This window comes from Octopus bimaculoides, chromosome 6 (assembly GCF_046866305.1).
Source record: "Octopus bimaculoides isolate indiv1 chromosome 6, ASM4686630v1, whole genome shotgun sequence".
Classification (NCBI taxonomy): domain Eukaryota; kingdom Metazoa; phylum Mollusca; class Cephalopoda; order Octopoda; family Octopodidae; genus Octopus; species Octopus bimaculoides.
Window position 1 is genome coordinate 89,712,365 of NC_142933.1, and position 25,399 is coordinate 89,737,763.

At 35.0% G+C, this 25,399-nt stretch overlaps 1 protein-coding gene across 9 annotated transcripts in view; it reads right to left on the reverse strand.

Annotated features, from left to right (window-relative positions):
* The window catches only part of LOC106869351 (uncharacterized), a 387,885-nt gene that overhangs the window by 144,879 nt on the left and 217,607 nt on the right, over window positions 1-25,399 (reverse strand). For 6 of the 9 annotated variants that reach the window (XM_089354236.1, XM_089354237.1, XM_089354242.1 and 3 more), the window contains one exon: window positions 21,995-22,018. The exons of 2 other annotated variants lie outside the window; for them this stretch is intronic. The gene's annotated coding sequence lies outside the window, so the exon portion shown is untranslated. Of the gene's footprint in view, window positions 1-14,345; window positions 14,407-21,994; window positions 22,019-25,399 lie in introns of those variants that run through there. One more of the 9 variants, XM_089354243.1, reaches the window with a different exon arrangement.

Genomic DNA, 25,399 nt, shown 5'->3' on the forward strand with positions numbered 1-25,399 from the left:
CAAAAAGAAAGACAAGTATTTTTAGAAATTTACTGAAATGACTTTAAGAACAAAGATGTGTGTGTGTGTGTGTGTGTGTGTGTGTGTGTGTGTGTGTGTGTGTGTGTGTGTGTGTGTGTGTGTGTGTGTGTGTGTGTGTGGAAAGGAAGAGTTATAGCTACCTCAGAGAAGAAATGCATTCACAGAATAAAATGGAAAGAAATAGACCAGATCAAATGAAAAAATGATGATGATGATGATGATGATGATGATGATGATGATGATGATGATGATGATGATGGTGATGATGATGGTGATGATGATGATACTGACGATGACAATGATGGTGATGGTGATGATGATGGTGATGATGATGATACTGACGATGACAATGATGGTGATGGTGATGATGATGACGACGACGACGATGACAGCAATGATGATGATGATGATGATGACGATTATGATGAGGATGATGATGACGACAATGATGACGATTAAAAGATAATCAATTGGAATCTACAATAAGATGAGGCAATGCCGCTTTCTACTAATTTTACTGAGTCAAAGTCATCATTCACGAACAGTTCAAATATGTTGCTTTGACCTTCTGAACTTTCGTAATTAACGGAGAGTTATGGAAAGATATGGATTTGCTTGTGTAATATGGAATCGATGGATTCTTAGGCTAAGATTAATCAATTTAGAATTAGGTATTATCGATCTGATACTGGTATTGAACAATACTTCATTAATAGAAATTAATTTCCTTTCTACCACAGAATTTATTTGAAAATTGAAAGAAGGAGAGTTATTCACACAAGAAGAAAGACTGTTGAGACAAAATATAATGAAGGACTGAATGAATAAGTGAAAAACTGACTGAGTAAGTGACTGGATGGGTGGACTAAGTATACAAAGATATATAAATATTGACATTTGCAATATTTATTAACATTGTCTTATGACTGATATATCTATCTGATTTTAGCCTTTTGATCTGATCTACATATAAACATCAATTCTCAGATGGTTACCATATATGTGTATAAATAATAATACAACTTTGCTCTAACTTACTTAAAGATTTTTATGGTATCTACTAGTATATAAATTGGTTTTACACTAGACCTAAGTAGTTTTTTAAACTTGTAACCTCCAATTTAATAATGAATTTCATATTATGTCTAAACAGTCTGCCTTGTTCATAACCTGATTTAGTCTAGTGGAAATAGATAGGGTGGAGTGAATGAATATTTGAAAATTTTTCCTTATTATGTTATGGCTCACATATATTTATTGCATCTTACTTCACATACATATGATTGTGCACATCTGTGCACAAGCATGCAAGTTGATCATAACTAGTTTATAAAGTTAGGTGTCAAAACTAAATGTCTAGACTGATATTACTAACTCATCCCAAAGGTCAGAGATATTTGGGAAGAAACAAAATGAGACCAAACAAAATATACTTGTATGTAAAACACTTGGTTAGATCATCATCATCATCATCGTTTAACGTCCGGTTTCCATGCTAGCATGGGTTGGACGATTTGACTGAGGACTGGTGAAACCGGATGGCAACACCAGGCTCCAATCTAATTTGGCAGAGTTTCTACAGCTGGATGCCCTTCCTAACGCCAACCACTCAGAGAGTGTAGTATGTAGTATGTTTTACGAAATACTAAAGAACTATTGAGGGACAGATGAAAATAGCTTCTATTATAAACACTAATATGATATCAGCCCAGCAAAAGAGTAGGTAACTATATGGTAGCTCAACATGGAAGAAATAGCAGCCAGATCTTCCTCATATCACATCATAGTATCTTAGATCAAGTCAAGGTTAAGAAGGAAATTTTTAAAACAGGTTTTACAATTTAAATGAGAAAGAGCTCTGAGGTTGACTGTGCTGGGACCTGTCTCACTTCTTCATCCTGCTCAATATGATTTTTCCTTCTTTAGAAAAGGTCAAACAGAAAGAAATAAGGAAAGCTACCTATAATTGGTTATGGGATTTTAGAGAGATACAACATCTGTAGAGAGAAGGATTCTATTCAACGTTGAATGAATGGTAAATGATACACAGGATTGAAAGTGGAAAGACCTCAAATTGGTTTTAACAGAGGAGAGAAGCATATGAGAGCAAAGAACATTGTTGTAATGAAAGAACAAATAGAAACAGGAAGTATGAGTTGGAGGCAGTTAATAAATGAAAGTTGGCCGATGGTCACAGAAGTTAGCTTTTTTTTCAGATACGATGTTGAATGCTAGATACTGAGTAAGATACTCATTTCCATACATCAGTGCAGTAAACACTGGTGTTTATTGCTAACAGCAAAGGATTCAAAATGGATACATATTTGTCAAAAGAATTTACACTGACAAAATTAATATGTAGAAATATTTATAAAGTACTTCTAGCAGGGGTAAATTTGAAAGAGAGAGTTTCCTTATTGATTGAAAATCATCATATACAGTAGTTGTTAAAGTTTCTAGCAAAAGCTACCAACTTGAAAGGACTTATACATTATCAACAGAACTTATAATTACAACAGTTATGTGTAGTAAATATAAAAGGTCTAAGTTACTAATAACAAGCATTACGGTTAATATAGTTATATGTAAAGGATATTATGAGTGCTACCAGAAGCTGTGAACTTGAACATGTCTATCACTACACAGTTCTTGTGTCCTTATATTTGTATTTTCCTCATAAGCAACATTGATCAATAATCTTCTGCTTGATTTCTACTTTTTAAGTTGTTTTATGCTATAGTGTTTTATTATAGCGTTATGTTGGACATTAGTAAAATCATATCCTGTACTGTTAGCAGAAAATGACTGACAAAGTGTCAAGTCAAGGTAAAACAGAACAGTTAAAATAACAGAGAGAATATTATATATCATCATCATCGTTTAACGTCTGGTTTCCATGCTAGCATGGGTTGGACGATTTGACTGAGGACTGGTGAACCAGATGGCTACACCACGCTCCAATCTGATTTGGCAGAGTTTCTACAGCTGGATGCCCTTCCTAATGCCAACCACTCCGAATATATATATATATATATATATATATATATATATATATATATAGGTGCAGGCATGGCTGTGTGGTAAGAAGCTTGCTTCTCAACTACACAGTTCCAGGTTTAGTCCCACTGCGTGGCACCTTGGGCAAGTGTCTTCTACTATAGCCTCAGGCCACCAAAGCCTTGTGAGTGGATTTAGTAGATGGAAACTGAAAGAAGCCCATCGTATATGTATGTGTGTGTGTGTGTGTGTGTGTGTGTGTGTGTGTGTTTGTGTTTGTTCCCCCACTATTACTTGATATATGATGTTGGTGTGTTTATGTCTCCATTACTTAGCACTTCAACAAAAAGAGATGATAGAATAAGTCCTAGGTTTGATTTCTACAACTAAAACCTTTTAAGGTGGTGCTCCAGCTTGGCCAAAGTCAAAATGACTGAAACAAGTGAAAGAATAAAAGAATAAATATTATATATATATATATATATATATAGTAAATCCAAAAAAGAAGAACAAGCACAACAGGAAAAAAAACAACAACGTGAGTACATAGTACATGCAAAGTATTAGCAGATGCTCAGAGAAGGAAAGAAAGGTAGTTTTATGTTTTGAGCAAAGCTCTTCATCAGAAACAGGAAACAGAGGAAAGTCCAAGAGAAAAGGAAGACAAAAGAAAAAAATTGCCAATGATCCACTTGTATGTATGCATGTATATATGTATATATAACACACACATAATGTGTACAAAGAGATGTTTTCACACAAGTACATTTTAACTTGAATGGACTGGTGCATATATCCATATATGCACACATATACACACACTCATGAATCTGAATGGGACTACAATTAAAGAATTATCAACACAACCCACCACCTTTTAAAGTGTCAAATTTTGCAGGTTCTGTCTGTCTCTCTGTCTGTCTGTCTCTCTGTCTGTCTGTCTCTCTGTCTGTCTGTCTCTCTGTCTGTCTGTCTCTCTTTGATAACACACACACATATATACATATTACACATGATTGCAATATAAATAGGCCAACATTAACACCAACATCAACACTAACGTTGAGCCTCTAACCTTACACAGTTCCTTTTAAAGTGTCAGATTTTTCAGGATTTTGTAAAAGAAAGACTTCAATTTTAAAGTGTATTTTATTGGAAAACATAATCAAATCATTTGAGACGTGTATATTGTTACCAAAGACTTTTCTAACATCAATACACTATTCCAGAATATTCTATTAAAAGAGTTACATATAAAAAAAGAATGTATGATTCTATGTCTGCAAATATATGTACATATCAACACATCTGTGTACACAAAACATACACATATACATACATGTGATTATGTATGCTTGTATGTGTGTGCATGTTTAACAAAATCCATTTGAGTTGGATACACATACACAAACACATTTACACACATACACTTATGTAAATGTATATATGAATACATGCACAGACAGAAGCCTACATAAGTGTACACATATTACTTATTATGAATGCATATTACTTATTTTTTTTATACTTTGAATTCTTCCAAAAAAAAAGCTAGTCTCTAACAAAGAAACAATGCCCTATTGTTCGGAGATAGAAAATAACAATAGTGAAAATTTACATGCTGAATTTTAGAAAAAACTTAAATATTTTTTCTGTTCCATTTACAGACTGTATCTTCAAAATGCATGTCATTTGGTCACGTTCTTTGTCTAAAAAAGCATTCAGTCTTTCAAGATAACTATTACACCTTTTGTAACATAATCAAATGCTGCAATAAGTACAAATGTAAATATGTAGTACCTGGGTAGAAAAGTTAAATGTTTTGTAGCAGATGTCCATAAATATTCTTTTTCTCACTGATTTCAAAAAACTCTTCATTAAATGATGGTGATGATAACGATAATGATGATGACGACGATGTCAAAGACAATGATGACAATGCTGATGATGATGATGATAATGATGACAATGATGACATCTACAGAACAGTTAATCTTCATAGTTGTAACCCCCAAAATTTCATGTGTACTTACATGCAGTTTTGATCGAAAGGAACACTCATATCAGGAATGAACCTATATTTAAAAAGTTAAGTATTTAATGGCTCACAATTATACAACTGTTCCTGAAGAAGTCTATGATACTTGACCAAAGTTTCCTCTCATATCTTTAAAAGATATCCAGATGCATTTTTCATAAGCAACTCTGATCAGCCATCTACAATACGAGGAAGTGCTGAAAAGTTCCTGGCTCTAAGTTCCTGGCGAAAGGCCTGTCTGGAGACCCAATCTTCAGAGTTCTTTTACAAACCTTAGAAAAACTGAAGGACTGCTGCAATAAGTATGGGAATCTGAGAGGGGAATATGTTGAATAAAATCATAATTAACTGATCCTCCTGTATTTTCTTTTGCCCAAACCCAGGAACTTTTCACCATAGGCGCAGGAGTGGCTGTGTGGTAAGTAGCTTGCTTACAAACCACATGGTCCCGGGTTCAGTCCCACTGCGTGGCATCTTGGGTAAGTGTCTTTTTACTATAGCCTCAGGACGACCAAAGCCTTGTGAGTGGATTTGATAGACGGAAACTGAAAGAAGCCCATCGTATATATGTATATGTATATATATATATGTGTGTGTGCGTGTCTGTGTTTGTCCCCCCACCATCGCTTGACAACCGATGGTGGTGTGTTTACGCCCCGTAACTTAGCGGTTTGGCAAAAGAGACCGATAGAATAAGTACTAGGCTTCCAAAGAATAAGTCCTGGGGTCGATTTGCTCGACAAAAGGCGGTGCTCCAGCATGGCCGCAGTCAAATGACTGAAACAAGTAAAAGAGTAAAAGAGAGTATTCCCTCGTATATATGTGTGTGTGTGTGTGTGTGTGTATGTATGTGTGCACGCGCGCGAAAGGGGATCTATCTTTCTGTCCCTTTCCTTCCAAAAGAAAAGACATGCCCGAACTCACTACCTCATGATTGTGAGTCCGGCACTCTAACCACTGAGCCATGCGCACATATATACCTGCATGCTTGTATGTATGCACATAAACTTGCATGTATGTGCACATGTGTACATGTGTACATACATGCATGCAAGCAAGTATGAATGTCATTGCTTGTGTGGAGCTGTATGCCTTGACATATTTGTGTGCATGCACCCACATCTGCATATTTACATGTGTGCATGACTTGCTAAGCTTCTGAAATATATATACATAAGATGGACGGATGAATGTGCCTGTATGTAAGCAAATAGATGATATTTTACTACTACTACTATTACTGACAGCGTTGCAGTATCTACTGCCAATATTATTACAAATGCACTTACTGCAGCCAACGCTGCAGCTGCAACCACCAAGACTTCTTGCCACAGCTCTTGTACTTACTGCTACTACAGTTGGTTTCTACTACTACTACTACTACTACTACTACTACTACTACTACTACTACTACTACTACTACTACTACTACTACTACTACTGCTGCTGCTGCTGCTTCTGCTGCTGTAGTTACATCCAGTACTGTTATTATATGGTTATGGTTATAATAAGTACTATAGCTGTTTTCTAATTATATTATTAATATCATTGTTATTATTATTATCATTTTTGTTATTGCAATAGTAATAATAATAGGAGTGACTGTCTGGTAAGTAGCTTGCTTAAAACCACATGGTTCCGGGTTCAGTCCCACTGCGTGGCACCTTGGGCAAGTGTTTTCTACTATAGCCTCGGGCCGACCAAAGCCTTGTGAGTGGATTTGTAGACGGAAACTGAAAGAAGCCTGTCGTATATATATATATATATATATATATATATATGTATGTATATGTTTGTGTGTCTGTGTTTGTCTCCTCAACATCGCTAGACAACCGATGCTGGTGTGTTTATGTCCCCGTACATTAGCGGTTCGACAAAAGAGACCGATAAAATAGTTACTAGGCTTACAAAGAATAAGTCCTGGAGTCGATTTTGTTAGACTAAAAGCGGTGCTCCAGCATGGCCGCAGTCAAACGGCTGAAACAAGTAAAAAGAATTACATGGTTTACAACCACTAACCATCGTGTTAGTTGTATCCAACCCTGTAATAGAACAAGCCTGAACGCGTGAGCTAGGATGCCATGTGATGACCACATGTTGACAGTCTAGAAGCAGAGCAGAGCACATTGTTACAGCAAAGAACTGGAGCTGAGCTACAGCTGTGTAGTGCAAATCTCACAATACTTCCAGCACATACACAAAATAGACGACGCCATACATGCTGCAGCTACTACTGTAACTGCTGCAGCTACTGCTACTGCTGCTGCTGTTGCTGCAGCTGTCACTGCTGCCAATGTTATTCTCACTACTGATGTATATATATATATATATATATATATATATATATATATATATATATATATATATATATATACTCTTTTACTCTTTTTACTCTTTTGCTTGTTTCAGTTATTTGACTGTGGCCATGCTGGAGCACCGCCTTTAGTCAAGTAAATCGACCCCAGGACTTATTCTTTGGAAGCCTAGTACTTATTCTATCGGTCTCTTTTTGCCGAACCGCTAAGTTACGGGGACGTAAACACACCACCATCGGTTGTTAAGCGATGTTGGCAGGGGACAAACACAGACACACAAACATATACACACACATACATATATATTTACATATACATATATATGATGGGCTTCTTTCAGTTTCCGTCTACCAAATCCACTCACAAGGCTTTGGTCGGTCCGAGACTATAGTAGAAGACACTTGCCTAAGATGCCATGCAGTGGGACTGAACCCGGAACGATGTGGTTGGTAAGCAACCTACTTACCACACAGCCACTCCTATGCCTATCTCTCTCTCTCTCTCTCTCTCTCTCTCTCTCTCTCTCTATATATATATATATATATATATATATATATATATATATATATATATATATATTTTTCTTCTGCTGCTGTTGCACATGTCTTCACTACTGCTATTACTGTTGATGACTGTCACGGCTACGATTGTTGTGTTGTTGTTGTTATTGTTGTTTGCACTATTGCTGCCTTTGTTTCTCTGTGTTCTTGTTGTTTACTGTCGCTGTTGTTAGCGCTAAGCACTATTCCTGCACCCCAACCCCCACCTGCCTGTTAATGCTGTGTTGTTGTTGCTATTGTCGTGTAGCCACCTCCATATGTCAGCCCTGATTGTGCAGGTCTATTGATCAAAGGCATTCCAGCCATGACTATCCTATCTAGTCTCCAAATTACAAAAATGAATGTGTCCATTAAAACAGGTCAAGCAACTGTACAGCACACTCCTGCTTTGGTGCATTATTATTATTATCATTATTATTATTATTATTATTATTATTATTATTATTATTATTATTATTGTTATTAATTTTTGTTGTCATTTCAGTCTAGGTATACCCTGCCACACTTTCTGTCTGTCTTTGTATTGTCCCTCTAATCTGTTGCCCTGGTGGCAAATATATAAAAAAAAAAAACACCACCATCATCATCATCATCATCATCAACGTTTCTCATCATTATCATCATCATCAGCAGCAGTTGTAGTAGTAGTAGTAGTAGTAGTAGTAGTAGTAGTAGTAGTTAGCAGTAGTAGTAGTAGTAGTAGTAGTAGTAGTAGAAAATATTGTTGTTGCTTCTAATAAGCTGAGATGGTGGTGGTGGTGGTGGCCTAGTGGTGGTGGTGGCCTAGTGGTGGTGGTGGTGGTGGCCTGGTGGTGGCAATTGTTGTTTGTGTTGTCTTGTGTTTATATTGTTATTGCTGACTGTTTCTGCTCTCCTCATTGTTGTTGTTGTTGTTGTTGTTGTTGTTGTTGTTGTTGTTGTTGTTGTTGTTGTTGTTGTTGTTGTTGTTGCATGGGTATCACACTGTTACTGGCTATAACTTATAACTACTGCTAATGTTGTAGTAGCTACTGCTACTACCACTATTGCCACTGCAACCAATACTGTTGCAACTGCACTTACAACTACTATGGCTGTTTTTACCACCACCACCCACTACTACTATTACTACTACTGCTGCTGCTGCTGCCGCCGCCGCCACCGCCACCACCACCACCACCACCACCACCATCACCACCACCACCACTACTACTACTGTAGCTGTATCCAGCACTACCAATATATAGCTACCACTACTACTGAAGTTATATCTACAACTATAACAGTATAGTTACTGCTACTACCACTGTGGCAACGTGTTGTACTATTATGTGGTTGCAATACTACTACTACAACTACTACTACAGTTGCTGCTACTGTTGCTACTATTACTACTATTACAGTTGCTGCTGCTGCTACTACTACTACTACTACTACTACTACTACTACTACCGTAGCTATATCCAGCTCTACTATTATAAATTTACAACCGGCACAGAAGCTGTTCTCCATAGTACTATTATATGATTACAACTACTACCACTGCTCTATCCAACACCAAAAGAATTCTTCTGGTGCTACTACTATTATTTCTGTTGCTCTTACCATCCCTTCTGTCACTGATGTTGTTGTTGTTGTTATTAGGTCCCACGTGAGCTCTGATCAAGCAGACATAATCAGAGATATTCTAGTCATGAGCATTCTTTCTTTTCGTATACTAGGATTACATTGTCCAGTGTGTTCTTTCTCTGATAATTTGGTAGGGTCTAGTTTGAGGGGAATAAAGGATGGTTGTTTGTGGCATGTGATGACAGTTGTGACACGTGATACTAGGTGTGACATGTGATGCTAGTTGTGACATGGGGTACCAGTGGTGACATGTTCGCTTACAAGATCTCGATGTACGAAACATGTCAGTGTTTCAGATCTAAGCACACAAAGCATGCTATTCTATCAAACCTAATCACACGAAGTGTATCAGTCTATCAGATCTAAACACACAAAACATATCAGTTTGTCAAATCTATGTAGTCCAAAATATACAAAAAATGATGGGGTGGGCAAAACTGGAATGTAAAGACATGTGGTAATGAAGTTAATGTAAGAAAACTATTCTCCAATAAAGGGACAGTAGCTGTCAGATTAATGTATACAAGGAACACTGTCCACATAATGGAATAATAGCAGTAAAGTTAAGATAAGTAGAAGCACTGACTACATAAAATGCATGGTAGTTTTAAGGTTAAAATAGTAGGAATATGGTCTGCATGAAGGCACAGTAGCAGTAATGTTATAATTGAAGAACTACTGACCATACACAAAGGTAGAAAAGTTGTGAGGTTATGATTATAAAAATACTGTTGACAAAAAAAAGGTAGAGTGGCTATGAAATTATAGTTGTAAAAATACTATTCACAAGGTGGAGTAGTAGTAAGGTTAGAGTAACAGAACTACTGTCCAAATAGCTGTGATGTTATAGCTGTAGAAAATAAAGGATGGTAGTTTGTGACATCTGATTGAAGTTATGACATGTTAGTCTATCAGAAATAGACATATGTCAATGCTTTGGACCTAAACACACAAAGCATGCTATTCTATGAAATCTAAACCCATGAAGTATATCAGTTTATCAGACCTTAAACAAGTGAAGCATGTTAGATCCAAACATACGAAGCATATTATTCTAACAGATCGAAATGCTTGAAGCATGTTTGCCTGTAAGATACAAACACGTGAAGTATGTTATTCTATCAAAACTAAACACACATAAAGCGTGTCAGTCTATCAGACATAAACACATGAATCATGTTAAGTCTTGCAGATCCAGACACATGTCAGTCACAGGGAGATTCCTATGTAGTCACTCCACCCACTTGATGTAGCAACTAAATTTTTTCAATACTCCCCTTACCATCTTTTAAATAGGGACCACATCTTAAGACAGTGTGCCTTACAATGAAGACAGGATAGTCGTGGCTGGATTACCAATCAAATTGTAGAAATGCAATATTGGCCAATGGGCAAGCTACCCTATAATCATGACATTTCAGCCTTGTGCACCTGATCAGTGGGCTGCTCTACATTGATCTGTGTCATAAATCTACTTGAACAGAGATGTCTGGAACTCTTAAACAATCATAACAACAACTGTAACAACAGCAGGCCAGTAACACAGCCTTGGCACAGTTGCTCACTCTGCTAGAAATAGCAGCCAATTTTTCTTAATTCACACCATACCAATTTGAAACAGGAAAGATACATTAGACAATGTAGTCCAAAATACACACACACACACAAAAGAAGATGGGGCAGTCAAAATTGGAATGTTAAGACATGTGATAATGAAGTTAAATGTAAGAAAACTATTCTCTACATAAAGGGACAGTAGCTGTCAGATTAACGTATACAAGGAACACTGTCCACATAATGGCAGTAAAGTTAAGATAAGTAGACGCACTGACTACATAAAATGCATGGTAGTTGTAAGGTTAAAATAGTAGGAATATGGTCTGCATGAAGGCACAGTAGCAGTGATGTTATAATTGGAAAACTACTGACCATACACAAAGGTAGAGAAGTTGTGAGGTTATGATTATAAAAATACTGTTGACAAAAAAAGTAGAGTAGCTAAGAAATTATAGTTATAGAAATACCCTCCACAAGGTGGAGTAGTAATAAGGTTAGAGTAACAGAACTACTGTCCAAATAGCTGTGATGTTGTAGCTGTAGAAAATAAAGGATGGTAGTTTGTGACATCAAACTACAAGACATCTGACCCTATTGTTTCAACAGATCATAATCTCAACGTCCAGGTCTTTCTCATCCTTTAACTATCAGAGGAATACAACTGTACATCTCAGTCAAAAGCATAAAAATTCATTATTGACATATAAATTAATTACTTTAGTTAACTAAATATAATGTCCTTCATACAGATCTAATTTTCTTCTGAAATCTCTTAAATTTTGTAAGTGGACGTTGGGGACAGTAATGGTTATGGTGATAACACGTTATTCTTTATGCTATTATGGTTGAAACTGATGGTGAACTATTACAAATAGTGAAAGGCACTACAGGTACTTGAAATATTCCTGGAAATTTTAAGCATTTTTAAAAATAGGTATTTAAAATACATAGGTTGAGATTGCTGTAGCCTTGTCCCCTGTTTTACATTACTTCCACCCCCTCTCTCTTACTGTCTCTATTCCTTACAAATGAACTCCTCTTACTTCATTCATCTCACATATATATCTCATCAACTTTTTTCTCTCCCATCTCCTCTACTCTTTGTCATCTTTTTATTTGTCTAGTTTACTTATCATTTACATATTCCTCCTTTTTAATTCATTTGTGGCACTGTTTCTCTGCCTGTCTGTATCTCACTCTCTTTCCCTCTAGAAGACTTTTTTGCTTCTAAAAGGTGACATACTGCCATTTCAATTTCTTTCACACATTAGTCTATCTACTGTACTCTTAATGTAGTCCTTTTACAGAAGGAACAAGAATCTTTTATTAATAAAAGGGATGAAAATGAAGGTGAAAAGAAAGCAACAACTAAGAAGGAAAATGACAAGCAGACTTGAAAAGGTAGAATATTACAAACAGCAGAGGGAAAATTAATTTCAATAAATTTGTCCATCATTAAAAGTAAATAGTTAATCAAAACATTTATATATAGTTTATTCAATAACACTTTGAATAAACAAATATCTTGTGCTAGATATCAAAGCTAGTTTTCCTTGCTTTACACTCTTTTCATGTCTTAATAAAAGACAGATTGATATACGATAGTTTTGATATTTTTTCTATCAATATGGTCTTTTGATTAAAGCAATATGGTCATTTGAATAAACAAAAGGCTTTTTACGGTGTTCATTTTATCAACACTGTAATGATGAAAAACAGAATTAACTGAACTCTTGAGTGATTCGAAATTTGAAATGTGAAGTTACCAAAGTGGACACAACTTTATCATTTGCACCAAATGAACTGTTATCATTTTCAGTCATTACAACAAGTTTATCAAAAACGATATTTTCATTGGCAATACAGCTATTTTCATACTTGATATCTCTATTATACATTTGAATGTATGGCTATTTTAGGGCTTAGTAGCTTTTTATTTTCATATTTAACAACATGACTATCTTAAATATATGACATGGATATTTTAATATTTGATAATATAACTATTGTGTTTGATTTCCCCTATTTATTTGTCTAGTCTTGTTTCATGCCGTCATCATGGTGGCTTCTGTAAGTAGTCACATGTTACCCCTGCCAAAATATTTGTTATACATAACCGGTGTAACTCAACATTCTCTGGCAACAAATCATATGTATGTACCATTTTTAATCATATACACAATAAACACACATCACATTATATAATTGATTATAATACTGTTATACTATTGTATTCTGGAGTTTGTTTTATATTTAACCTTATAATTCATATGTGAAAAAAAAAAAAATTTCGACAGAAGAATTGAATTAATTTCTATTCAACAACTTTCTACTCTTTCCCTGTTATTTCTAACAATATTTTGATTAAAAAAGTCAAGGGAAAAGTTTTTAAAAAAATCTTGTATTATTTTCTTTATCTGACACTTAATATCTCCTCAAAAATAGTTTTTGGAATTTACAGAAATGTCACACTAAATAAAAATGTCAGTCTGGGGAACGTAATTATAAAAACAATCACGAAATCACCATCATTGTTAAATTTTTGAAAATATCAGATTGGAAAAACAGTTGATAATAATAATAATAATAATAATAATAATAATAATAATAATAATAATAATAATGATAATGATAAAAATAATTGGAATGATGGAAGAAATTGAGTTAAAAATAAAGTAATTAAAAATCTTGAAGAAGCATTATTGAATTTCAGTAGTTCCTAGACATTAACTTTATAATGTCATCTACAAATCAATAGGTAATATTTGAGAATGTAATACAAACAGAATGGGAATTGGTGACCTTTAAGAAAGCTAATTGAATAAAAGAACCTCTTAAAAAAGAGCATGAAATAGTGTTTTAAGGAAAGGGCGAGAAATGTCTATATAAGATGTAATAAAATAGTAAAAACATACACCGTGAAAGTAGAGTAAAAATGCAGGAAATGATTTGAAATTCCTTAACAGTCACATGTTGAAGAATCAAGGCTGTCAGAAATGGAAGCATGTAGTAGGATGCCTGTTGAAATATTCTTCTGCTTTCAGTTACAACAAGTAAACAGAAAAGAATGAAGGGGGAAATTCCTAATGTAAAAATAGATACAAATCTATCAAAATTCTAAGAGAGTTTTCTTTCTTTTTTTTTTGAAGTTGAAATTTTAAGAAATAAATTTCAAAGTAATTTTCATGTTTAACTGTAAAATTTAGTGTGAAATACCATTGGAATTCAAGAATATTAGCAGACACCCACCTGATAGCAGTTTGAGGGGATTCCATTCAATTGTTGATGTCACTGCATACCGGCAGAATTTTTACTGGAGTAAAGACTGATAGGAAAGGAGTGTAGTAGATGCATATGTGTATGTGCATGTGTATGGTGTGTGGGTGCAGCTGTAGTGACAGAAAATAGGGAGTGGGAACCCAGATGTATATAGTCTTAAAGGAAGCGAAGGATGAGACAGCAGCAGAAACCCAGCAATTAGTGTAACAGCAACTCCATTACCCTTCCTGAGAATATACTGTGTCATAAACATGCAGACATTTGAAAATCTATATTTGTGCACAGACACACACAAATTCACCTCCTCTCTCACCCGCAAATACATGCACAGATGGAAGCAGCCACATTAATATCATACATACACACACTTTTAAATGCATACATTCATTTACAGTGTGAAATGGGTGGGAGCAGCCTGAACCTTCTCTTTTATCTCTCTCCCTTCACACATGCTAAATTCCTTTCTTTCCCTACTTCCCTGTTTATGCCTGCAATGGATTCTACACTGTCTAAATACTTCTACTCCCTCACCATTCCAGCAACAGCCCATCTATGGAGATACTGGCTGCTGATTGGTTGAGCAGAGGTGGGTGGGTGGGGGGGACAAAAAGAAAGTGAAAGTAGGGCTTTGCTGGTGCCTCAGACTTATTACCAAGCATCAAGTGACTATTACTCTATCCTTTTATGACTATTATTTCTTCTGCTCCCTCTTCCCCCGCTTCTTCCAATATTCCTTTATCCTACTGCTATGCACATTGAAATGTTTCCTGTCTTTTCCTTCAAGAAGCTATGGCTATAATAAAATAATAATCCACCACTCATCATAATCCCTGTTGTTGCCTTCATCAATGATGCTATTCAACAGATTCACCCGGCATTGATTCTGGGTTGTTCTTGTGTTAATATTCTCTGAAGGAATGTTCGCTGCTTGACTGAGCAACTGGCTGACATGTTAAATAACTGAATAACGTTAGTTCCACTATAAATTGCTATATGTGTTTATGTACACACACACACACACACACACACACACACACTACAACCACAAGTAAACAAGCATGGTTGATAGACAACTAGATAATATTATTGAAGTGTGTCTATGTTATACTTGTGGAAATGGAGGGAAAAAATCATCTTTACAAAATTTATTTAGTGTTTCGGAAAGTCTAGACACCTAATTAGGGATTATTCCAGACATTTCTTTTCAAATATTCTCAGGGTTTGATTTCTCATTTGTCTGCTTTGTCATTGCTAAAATATTCATGAGACTCTATTTTCCAATATCTAAAGAAGCCAAACAAAAATGTGTTTTCAATAACCAAAAGCAATGTACAAAATCTGTTGTTCTTCTTGCCATTGTTACTGTCATTATTAGCTTTATTATTTCAGTTTTGTAATTTCCTTGCATTCTAAATTATTTTCACTACCACTACCTGTAACCTCACCATTTTCATACAAACAAGATGCATCAATGTGATTGATCAACTTGCTAGATATATCAGCAAAATTTCCCTTAAATCACAACCCTGCAAACATGGTTTATATATATATATATATATATATATATATATATATATATATATATATATATATATATATATATATATACATATATATATATATATATATATATATATATATATATATATATATATATATATATATATATATATATATATACATATATATATATATATATATATATATATATATATATATATATACACACACATATATATATATATATATATATATATACACACACATATATATATATATATATATATATATATATATATATATATATATATATATATACATATATATATATATATACATATATATATATATATACATATATATATATATATATATATATATATATATACATATATATATATATATATATATATATATATATATATATATATATATATATATATATATATATATATATATATATATATATATATATACATATATACGACGGGCTTCTTTCAGTTTCCATCTACCAAATCCACTCACAAGGCATTGGTCGGCCTGAGCCTATAGTAGAACACATTTGCCCAAGGTGCCACACAGTGGGACTGAACCCGGAACCATGTGGTTGGTAAGCAAGCTACTTACCACACAGCCACTCCTGCACCTATTAGCTATAATTTCTACAGAAAACCTGTAGAGATAACTTTAAAAAGTGATCTATCTGAAGATAGAAGCAGACTGCACTTTATTTCTTAAGGCATTTCAATTATTTAACATTTTCCCTTCTCTGTATCCTGAATTGATGAAACACATGACATCTGGAAACCTCTTTATAATGAATGCAATTGACTGTGAGATTTTTACCAGAAGGGAACAGAAGAACAGAAGTTGTCATTCTTGTGTAATAATATCTATGAGTTTACATGTATCTTTTCTTTCTTTTAAATGCAATGTGAAGAAATAGCAGGAATGAATAAGAATTGTTAGGGTGTCATAAAATACTTTCCAGTATTTAGTTACGGCTCATTACATTCTGAGTTCAATTCCTGCTGAAGTCAGCTTTGCCTAGGAACCTTAAGTGTCGAAAAAATAAAGTACCAGTTAGATACTAGAGTTAGACTAATTGACTGGTATTCTACCCTGAAATTAATGCCTTGTACCTATGTCAGAAACCAATACAAAATTTAAACATCTGCCTCGCTTATTACATGAGAAATTAAAGCAACACAAAGTATTATTGAATGTGATCACAGGAGTGACTGTGTGGTAAGTAGCTTGCTTACCAACCACATGGTTCTGGGTTCAGTCCCACTGCGTGGCATCTTGGGCAAGTGTCTTCTACTATAGCCTCGGGCCGACCAAAGTCTTGTGAGTGGATTTGGTAGACGGAAAATGAAAAAAGCCCGTCGTATATATGTATATGTATATATATATATATGTGTGTTTGTGTGTCTGTGTTTGTCTCCCTTAGCATTGCTTGACAACCGATGCTGGTGTATTTATGTCCCCGCCACTTAGCGGTTCGGCAAAAGAGACCGATAGAATAAGTACTAGGCTGGAGCACCACCTTTAGTCGAGCAAATCGACCTCAGGACTTATTCTTTGTCTAGTGATGTTGGGGGGACAAACACAGACACACAAACACACATGTATATATATACAGATACATATATACGACGGGCTTCTTTCAGTTTCCATCTACCAAATCGACTCACAAGACTTTGGTCGGCCCGAGGCTATAGTAGAAGACACTTGTCCAAGGTGCCACACAGTGGGACTGAATCCAGATCCATGTGGTTGGTAAGCAAGCTACTTACCACACAGCCACTCCTGTGCCTACGTTTTTACTTTCTCCTTTTTCTTTGGCCTTTGGTTCTTTGGTTTCTTCAATGCAGCATCAATGAATATAGCTATGCAATGAATATAGCTATGCAATGAATATAGCTACACTTATATTTGGTTTTCTTCTAGACTGCTTTTCTTTTGTTAAAATATCTGCCTGTATAGCTTAGCACCTGTCAAATACTAGTGTCAATTCAATTGACAATATCTTTATCCTTGAATGTGTGAGTTTGAGCCAATGTTGGAAATCAATATTTAGGTGGTGGGTGATAGATCTACTAGATCACTGGGTTAAACACTTTTGAGTATTTAGTTATGTCTGATAACATTTCGAGTTCAAATCCTGCTGGAACTGACTTACCTTTCAAACCTCCTAGCATCAATAAAATAAATACCAATCAATTATTGGGGTTGATCTGACTACACACACACACACACACATGTACACACACACATGCACACACACAAACACACATACACATGCACACACACTCTCACATGCACACACACACATACAAATACACACACACAAACACACACACACACATACACATGCACACACACTCTCACATGCACACACACTCTCTCACACACACACACACAAAACACACACACACACACACGCACGCACACACACACACAAACACACACAAACACACACACACACGCACACACACACACACAAACACACACACATGCACACACACACACACACACACACACACACACACACACACACACACACACACACACACACACACACACACACACACATTTGTCATAATGTACCAACGTCAGGAATAAAAATTAGCCAAGATACAAAAACTTCAAGGAGGAAAATTTTCAAAGAAGCAATGTTCACAGATCTCAAATGATCTTCATCAAAGAACAAGGTTCAATGCAAAAATTTGTTATGCTAATGAAGGCAATGATGAAAAGGAATATGTAAGTGTTATGAAAACTACTTCAGATATTTATTGCCAGTTACTAAATAGCAATAAAGTTTTGGTTACTACATAAACCCAGCATCAAATGTAAATGTGTTCTTGTGAAACATTTCAAACACAATGCCATTTATGTTCAATAGGTGTTACTACATATTGCTTACTACATATACAAACTTGAACAGTGGTAAATCTTTCATCAGTTTTGACAATGAGCATTCACTTGTTCAATCAGTTGAAATGCGAGGGTCATTAAATGTATGTGTCAGTAGCTGAGTATTCCATAGACACATGCTGTCTTAGTGCAATTCCCAAGCTGGATTAGCATGGCACATCGTCGATGTCATCGTCATCATCATCATCATCATCATCATTATCATCGTCATCATCCTCCTCATATAATGTCCATTTTCCATGCTGGCCTAGTTTGGATAGTTTGACAGGAGTTGAGAAACAAGAGGGTTGTCCCAAGCTCTGTTGTCATATAGCATTCTTAAACTCTATCTTACAGAGAGTATTCTTAAATAGCTAAACAGAAATGAATGCTTCAGTCCACAGACTCGGTGATGAGTGAGTAATCACAGCACTGTTATTAAAAACAAATATAATTTCATTGGAATAATACGAAGCAGAAATTTAGATAATCTAAATTAATCCTGTCAGTTGCAGAAGATTAATATAACCCCTTAAATAGGCTTAATATAGCTTAGAATGTAATTTACAAATATAAAAGAGATCCTGGATGGTACAATTGTAGATAGAATACATAGTATGTGTGTAAATAAATATACATGCATACATAAGTATGTATATATATATATATATATATATATATATATATATATATATATATATATATATATATATATATATATATATATCATCATCATCATCATCATCGTTTAACATCCGCCTTCCATGCTAGCATGGGTTGGACGATTTGACTGAGGACTGGTGAAACCGGATGGCAACACCAGGCTCCAATCTAATTTGGCAGAGTTTCTACAGCTGGATGCCCTTCCTAACGCCAACCACTCAGAGAGTGTAGTGGGTGCTTTTACGTGTCACCCGCACGAAAACGGCCACGCTCGAAATGGTGTCTTTTATGTGCCACCCGCACAAGAGCCAGTCCGGGGGCACTGGCAACGATCTTGCTATATACATACATATATGAATATAAATAATGTTGTATGCAACCTTGAGAACCTCCTGCATGCTATGTGGAATGACTCAAGTACGTTTAAAAGATTCCTCATACTCAGATATTTAGAGATGATGTATGCATTAAGTGATATGTAGAACAGAAGTATGTTGGATTGAACATATGCTAATGGATAAATTTAGCTGTTTTTGTTTAACCCCAGGTCACCCTTGACTTAAAAGGCCTGTTATCAAAGGTGTTTTCAATGATGACCATGGTCTTCTTTCTTTCTTTCTTTTTTTCTTTCTTTCTTTTTTTCTTTCTTTCTTTTTTTCTTTCTTTCTTCCTCAGGCATAGTATTCCCATAGATATCATATCTGATGCGACCTTCTTTTTTAAGATGGTCTGGCCTAATCTTAGAAAGATTTGGCTACTGTTTCTAGCAGATAAAACAACCATGTAGAGACTCCCTCATGAAAATTAGTAATGAATAAACCCTATAATTTGTTATTATTTAGTCCCAGGTTAGCCTTGATAAAGTAGACCTATGACCAAAGGCATTCCAGTCGTGACCATCACATAATTTTGTATATCAAAACCTGCATTATCCAATGTATGCTTCTTTTTTTTTTTAATATAGTAGTGTAGTTTGAAGGAGATTTAGCCACTATTTCTAGTGCTTTGAGTGACCACATAGTGGCTAACTTGTTCAGTTGAAATATTATCAGTAGTCTGGGAAGGTCCCAATTGATAAATTAATAAATGCTGATACCGTAGAATTGGAGCATGCAGTTGTTGAACTGTCTGACACTGCATAAATATGGAGAAACAAGTTAATTTTGGAAACAGTTTATGTGGGTGAAGCTTTTGAGAAAGAAAACAAAAATAGGCCTCAACCTTTATTTTTATACATTTACTAGTCATCAACTAGAAATGATATTATTCATCAGAGAAGAAGAAGAAGAAGAAGAAGAAGAAGAAGAAGAGCTTCACATCAATTGAAAGAATATTCCAGTGCTAATTTTTATATTATTATGCAATACTGGCAATTTTTGAGGGCTAGAAGTTGAATCATGAGAATTTGGAATAAAGAAAAAAAATTCCTCATTGCTCATTTATATTTTGTAACACTTTGGCTACTAGTGATTCCTGCAATACAGAATGAATATAATATTTGTTCTGTACTGGACGAATCCCCAGTGATAACCATGTTATAAACCAATGTGGTCAGTTTATATAGAGAACTAGACAAATCTCTATCCTTTTCTTCCCCTTCTCTTTTACTTGTTACAGTCAATGGAATGCAGCTACATACTTAAAAAATTAATACATAATCTATTAGAAAATTAGACCACTGGTGCAAAAGAAAATATGGCAAAAATGGGTTTAGTCGGCAAAGTGTTAACCTGTCTAAGACCATCTTTGGTTCTATGATACAAATGTTCTGTTTAACCCTTAAGCAATCAGATTACTCTGTCAAATGTAATGCTTATTTACTCATATTGCTTTGAATTAATCATACATTATCTCATAGCTTCAATATTTCAATGACATGATTATTTATTTTAGAATGACATTGTAGGTATGTGTGAGAAGCCAGATCTGGCTGGTTTGAACATAAAACAGGTAAAATATTTCAGTTGGATACGGCCAGTTTAAATACTAAAGGGTTTAAGTGAACTACAATAAAACCTTGCGTTACATGCTAATATATGCTAATTTATACTAATTTATGTTCCAAACACCAGTTTAATAATGACAAAGTTATTCTATTCAATCCTTCATTATTTTCAAAATTAGGTAAAACAAATGCAGTTCATTTCAACAAAAGAATGATGACAAAAGTGTTTAACCTAGAACTAACTCACTAACCTTTATCAAAAGAGGAAATAGCTGTTAAAGCTATTTCAGTCGTCTAAGATTAGTAAATAGTTCAGATGGGATGATAGGTAAACAACTAGAAGGAAGTTACCAATTTTCTTGCCATGCAATCTGAACTACTTATTTAGCAACTAAGCATAACAGGAATCTGAACTAGGAACTTGCTTATATGACGTCAAACTGAAAGACATTGATAGTAAATTCAATGAATAAGTAATTTAAAAAGGAAAAGAATAAAAATAAAATTTTTTTAAATGCTGGAATAAATGTCTTAGAATGACATCATGCAAGAACTTCTAAATTCAGAGGACAAAAATGTTTTGACTTACCAAAAGCAGAACCATAAATTTATTCTGTGAAAGAGAGAAAAGAAAATGGAATGTAAAGGTGGTTTAGATTTATTACAGGAAAAATAAACTAGTTCTTATATAGATGAAAATGTATGTCAGTATATTGGTACTTAATTTATCGACCCCAAAAGGATGAAAGGCAAAGTTGACCTTGGTGCAAATTGAACTCAGAACGTAAAGACAGACGAAATACTGCTAAACATTTCACCTGGCGTGCTGACATTTCTGCCAGCTCATCGCCTTAGTATGTCAATATATTAATATAGTTATTGGTAACTAGACAGAAAATACATTTAATGAACATTTAGATATATGGTTGTGTGGTTAAGAAGTTCACTTTGCATGTGACCAAGTGATCCTGAGTTCAATTCCACAGTGTTTTGGGCAAGAGTCTTTTTCCATTGTCTCAGGTTGACTAATGCCTTGTGAGTGTAATTTAGTGGGCATGAAATATGTGAAAGCCCACTGTGTGTATGTGTGTGTCCTTCTGATATATATATTGGCACCAGATATAAAAACATCAGCATGAAAACTAGCAAACCAGTGTCTTTGAATGGAAATACTCTGTGGCAGCTATCGGCATATATTGTACAGAGGCTTTCTTGACATCATAATGCAGTGACTATAATGCAGTTATATCATAATGCAGCAATTCATTTAAAAGCTCTAACATATGCTCACACAACATGATGTAAAATATCTATAAAAAAAAAATAATATAAAAATATAGCCAATCTTAAAAGCAGTCATTTTTTTCCTTCACTCAGTCACATTATTTCCTACTGGTAGTTATCAAGAACTTGAGGAGTTTAATACAACTGAGTAAAGAAAGTCCGCCTAACATTAACAGCATATAATTTTATCTAAATATTAATAATGCTACTTTGATATTTAGGTGGCAAACTGGCAGAATCAATAGCACACTGCGCAAAATACTTAGCAGCAATTCATCTGGCTTTACATTCTGAGTTCAAATTCTGCACAGGACCACTTTCCCTTTCATCCTTTCAGGGTTGATAAAATAAGTACCAGTTGAATGCTGGGATTGATGTAATCGATTTACCCCACTCCCCTGAACTTACTGGCCTTGTGCCAAAATTTGAAACCAATAGCACTATTTAATATTAAGGCTGGCAGAAATGTTAGCACGCTGGGCAAAACGCTTAGCAGTATTTTGTCTGTCTTTAGATTCTGAGTTCAAATTCTGCCAAGGTCGACTTTGCCCTCCATCCTTTCAGGGTCAATAAATTAAGTACCAGTGACAAATTGGGGTCGATCTAATCGACTGGCCCTCTCCCCCCAAATTTTGGGCCCTTTGCTTGGAGTAGAAAAGAATACTAAGGAAGTAAGCTGGTAGAATCATTAGCATGCCAAAGTGTTTAGTGGCATTTCGTTCATCTTTACATTCTGAGTTCAAACTCCACCAAGGGTGACTTGGCCTTTCATCTTTTTGGTATCAATGAAATAAGCACCAGTTGAGTACTAGGGTTGATGTACTTGATTGGCCTCCTCTCAAAATTTCAGGCCTTGTGCCTACAGTAAAAAGGCTACTACTGCTTTGATATTATCTGCTGTGTAAATGCCAGTAATAAACTTTAACTCTGGGACCCAAAATCCAGTACACAGCCAGTTTTTACAGCATTAAGTGGACGCTCAACAAATCTCCCTCTAGACAAGACATTAATTTATGCAAGGTAACTATACCCCTAAAACATCAAATAGCCATTACTGTTTCTCCACAATCAAATGAACAGGGCAGAATTGACTGTCGTTCTTAGAAACATAGAATGACATCTGCAATGATGTTTAAATCCCACCCCAACAAGTCAACAACTCAATACCCACAATACTTCAGACAAAATTTATTTATGTTTGTTTGTATTCGCGCTTCATATTTACCTGTATTAGCAGGATCTTTAGAAATTTTATGTTTAATAAGTTTTCTGATTTCTGTTTTGAACGACACATTTATAGGATCTTCATAGCATCGTTTCAATAAAAGTTTTGATTTTGTCTTTGATTTTATTCCATAGTTAAGATTGTTAAAAGTGCAACATTTCAGCGTTTGTAATGACAAGCAGAATAACATTATAGACATTCCATATATCAAAACTGTAGTGGGAACATTTGGCAATCAGCTCACTGTATCTGATGTCGTGAGTCACTAGAATATTTCCCACATCACTGAAAAAGATCTGACCAATCAAGACTTCACCTGGAACCAGGTCCAGCAACAATTTCATCTTTTGGTGCATTTCTTTCTGAGCCCAACCATCACTATGTATTCAGCACACCTTAGCTTCTATGGAGAGATGAGATGGTAGGCAGACAGCAGAAAGATATGGTGGACAGCAGTTGACTGAAGCTGATAACAGTTAATGTAATGAACAGACGGCAGGAAGACCAGCAGCTAATCACAGTTTGACTGCTGCTACAATCACAGCTAACCAAGAAAAATTATCTCAAAACTCTATCAATGTTTGTTGCTTGTAGCAATGACATTTTTCTTCATTTTTAAAATGAATAAATATTTTACTTACCAACAATCTCAACAGATATCACTGTTTTTCTTTGTAAGAAGACTATGAAAAATTCTACATTTTCTTACTCACCATTTTTTAATTTCTTATTTATACCTGTCAGTGGTTTTTACATCTAAGTGATTGACCATATGTAATTTTTCCTCTTCATTAAACCCACAATTTAGTGAGTTCTACTATGTCCAACTATTTAACAACTTCCCCCTTTTCAAAATATCAAGACCTGAATTCTTCATCTAACATTCCAGAATTTATCTAACTTATTTAGCAGCTCTGATGGCAAATGAATATTTAGCTTAGAAGTCAAAATAATTTAAATCTTACTACTGGAATATTGATGTGTGGGTAAAGGAAAAGCAATTAAGTAAAATTCAGTTTAAATATCAAGAAATGCAAGGCCAATTATTAACACTGATGATTACAAACAGGAAGTTGTTGACAAGTTTATGAATCTGGTGGCCAGAAATCAGCAGATACTTCTCTCTTGAGTTTGAAATTGTACTGAGAATACTATAACCACCAAAAATCAGAAACTGAACATACACACACTCACATTAAACTACAAAGTTATAGTCAATCAAATTCCATTCACAAGGTGTTAGTCAACCTGAAGGCTACAAGAGGGGATGTTTGCTCAAGGTGGCATGTATTGAGATCAAATCTAGAATCCTACATTCAACATCCAAGGTTTCGTCACTCCTCTCTGAACCCCTTCCACTGCTGTCTGTCTCTGACAAATCATGGGCATGTAGGATCCAAATAGCATGTAAGATCATTTTGCCATCTTGTTTTTGGTTGGCCTTTTGATCTTGTCCATTGTCTTGTCCATTCCGTCACCCTGATT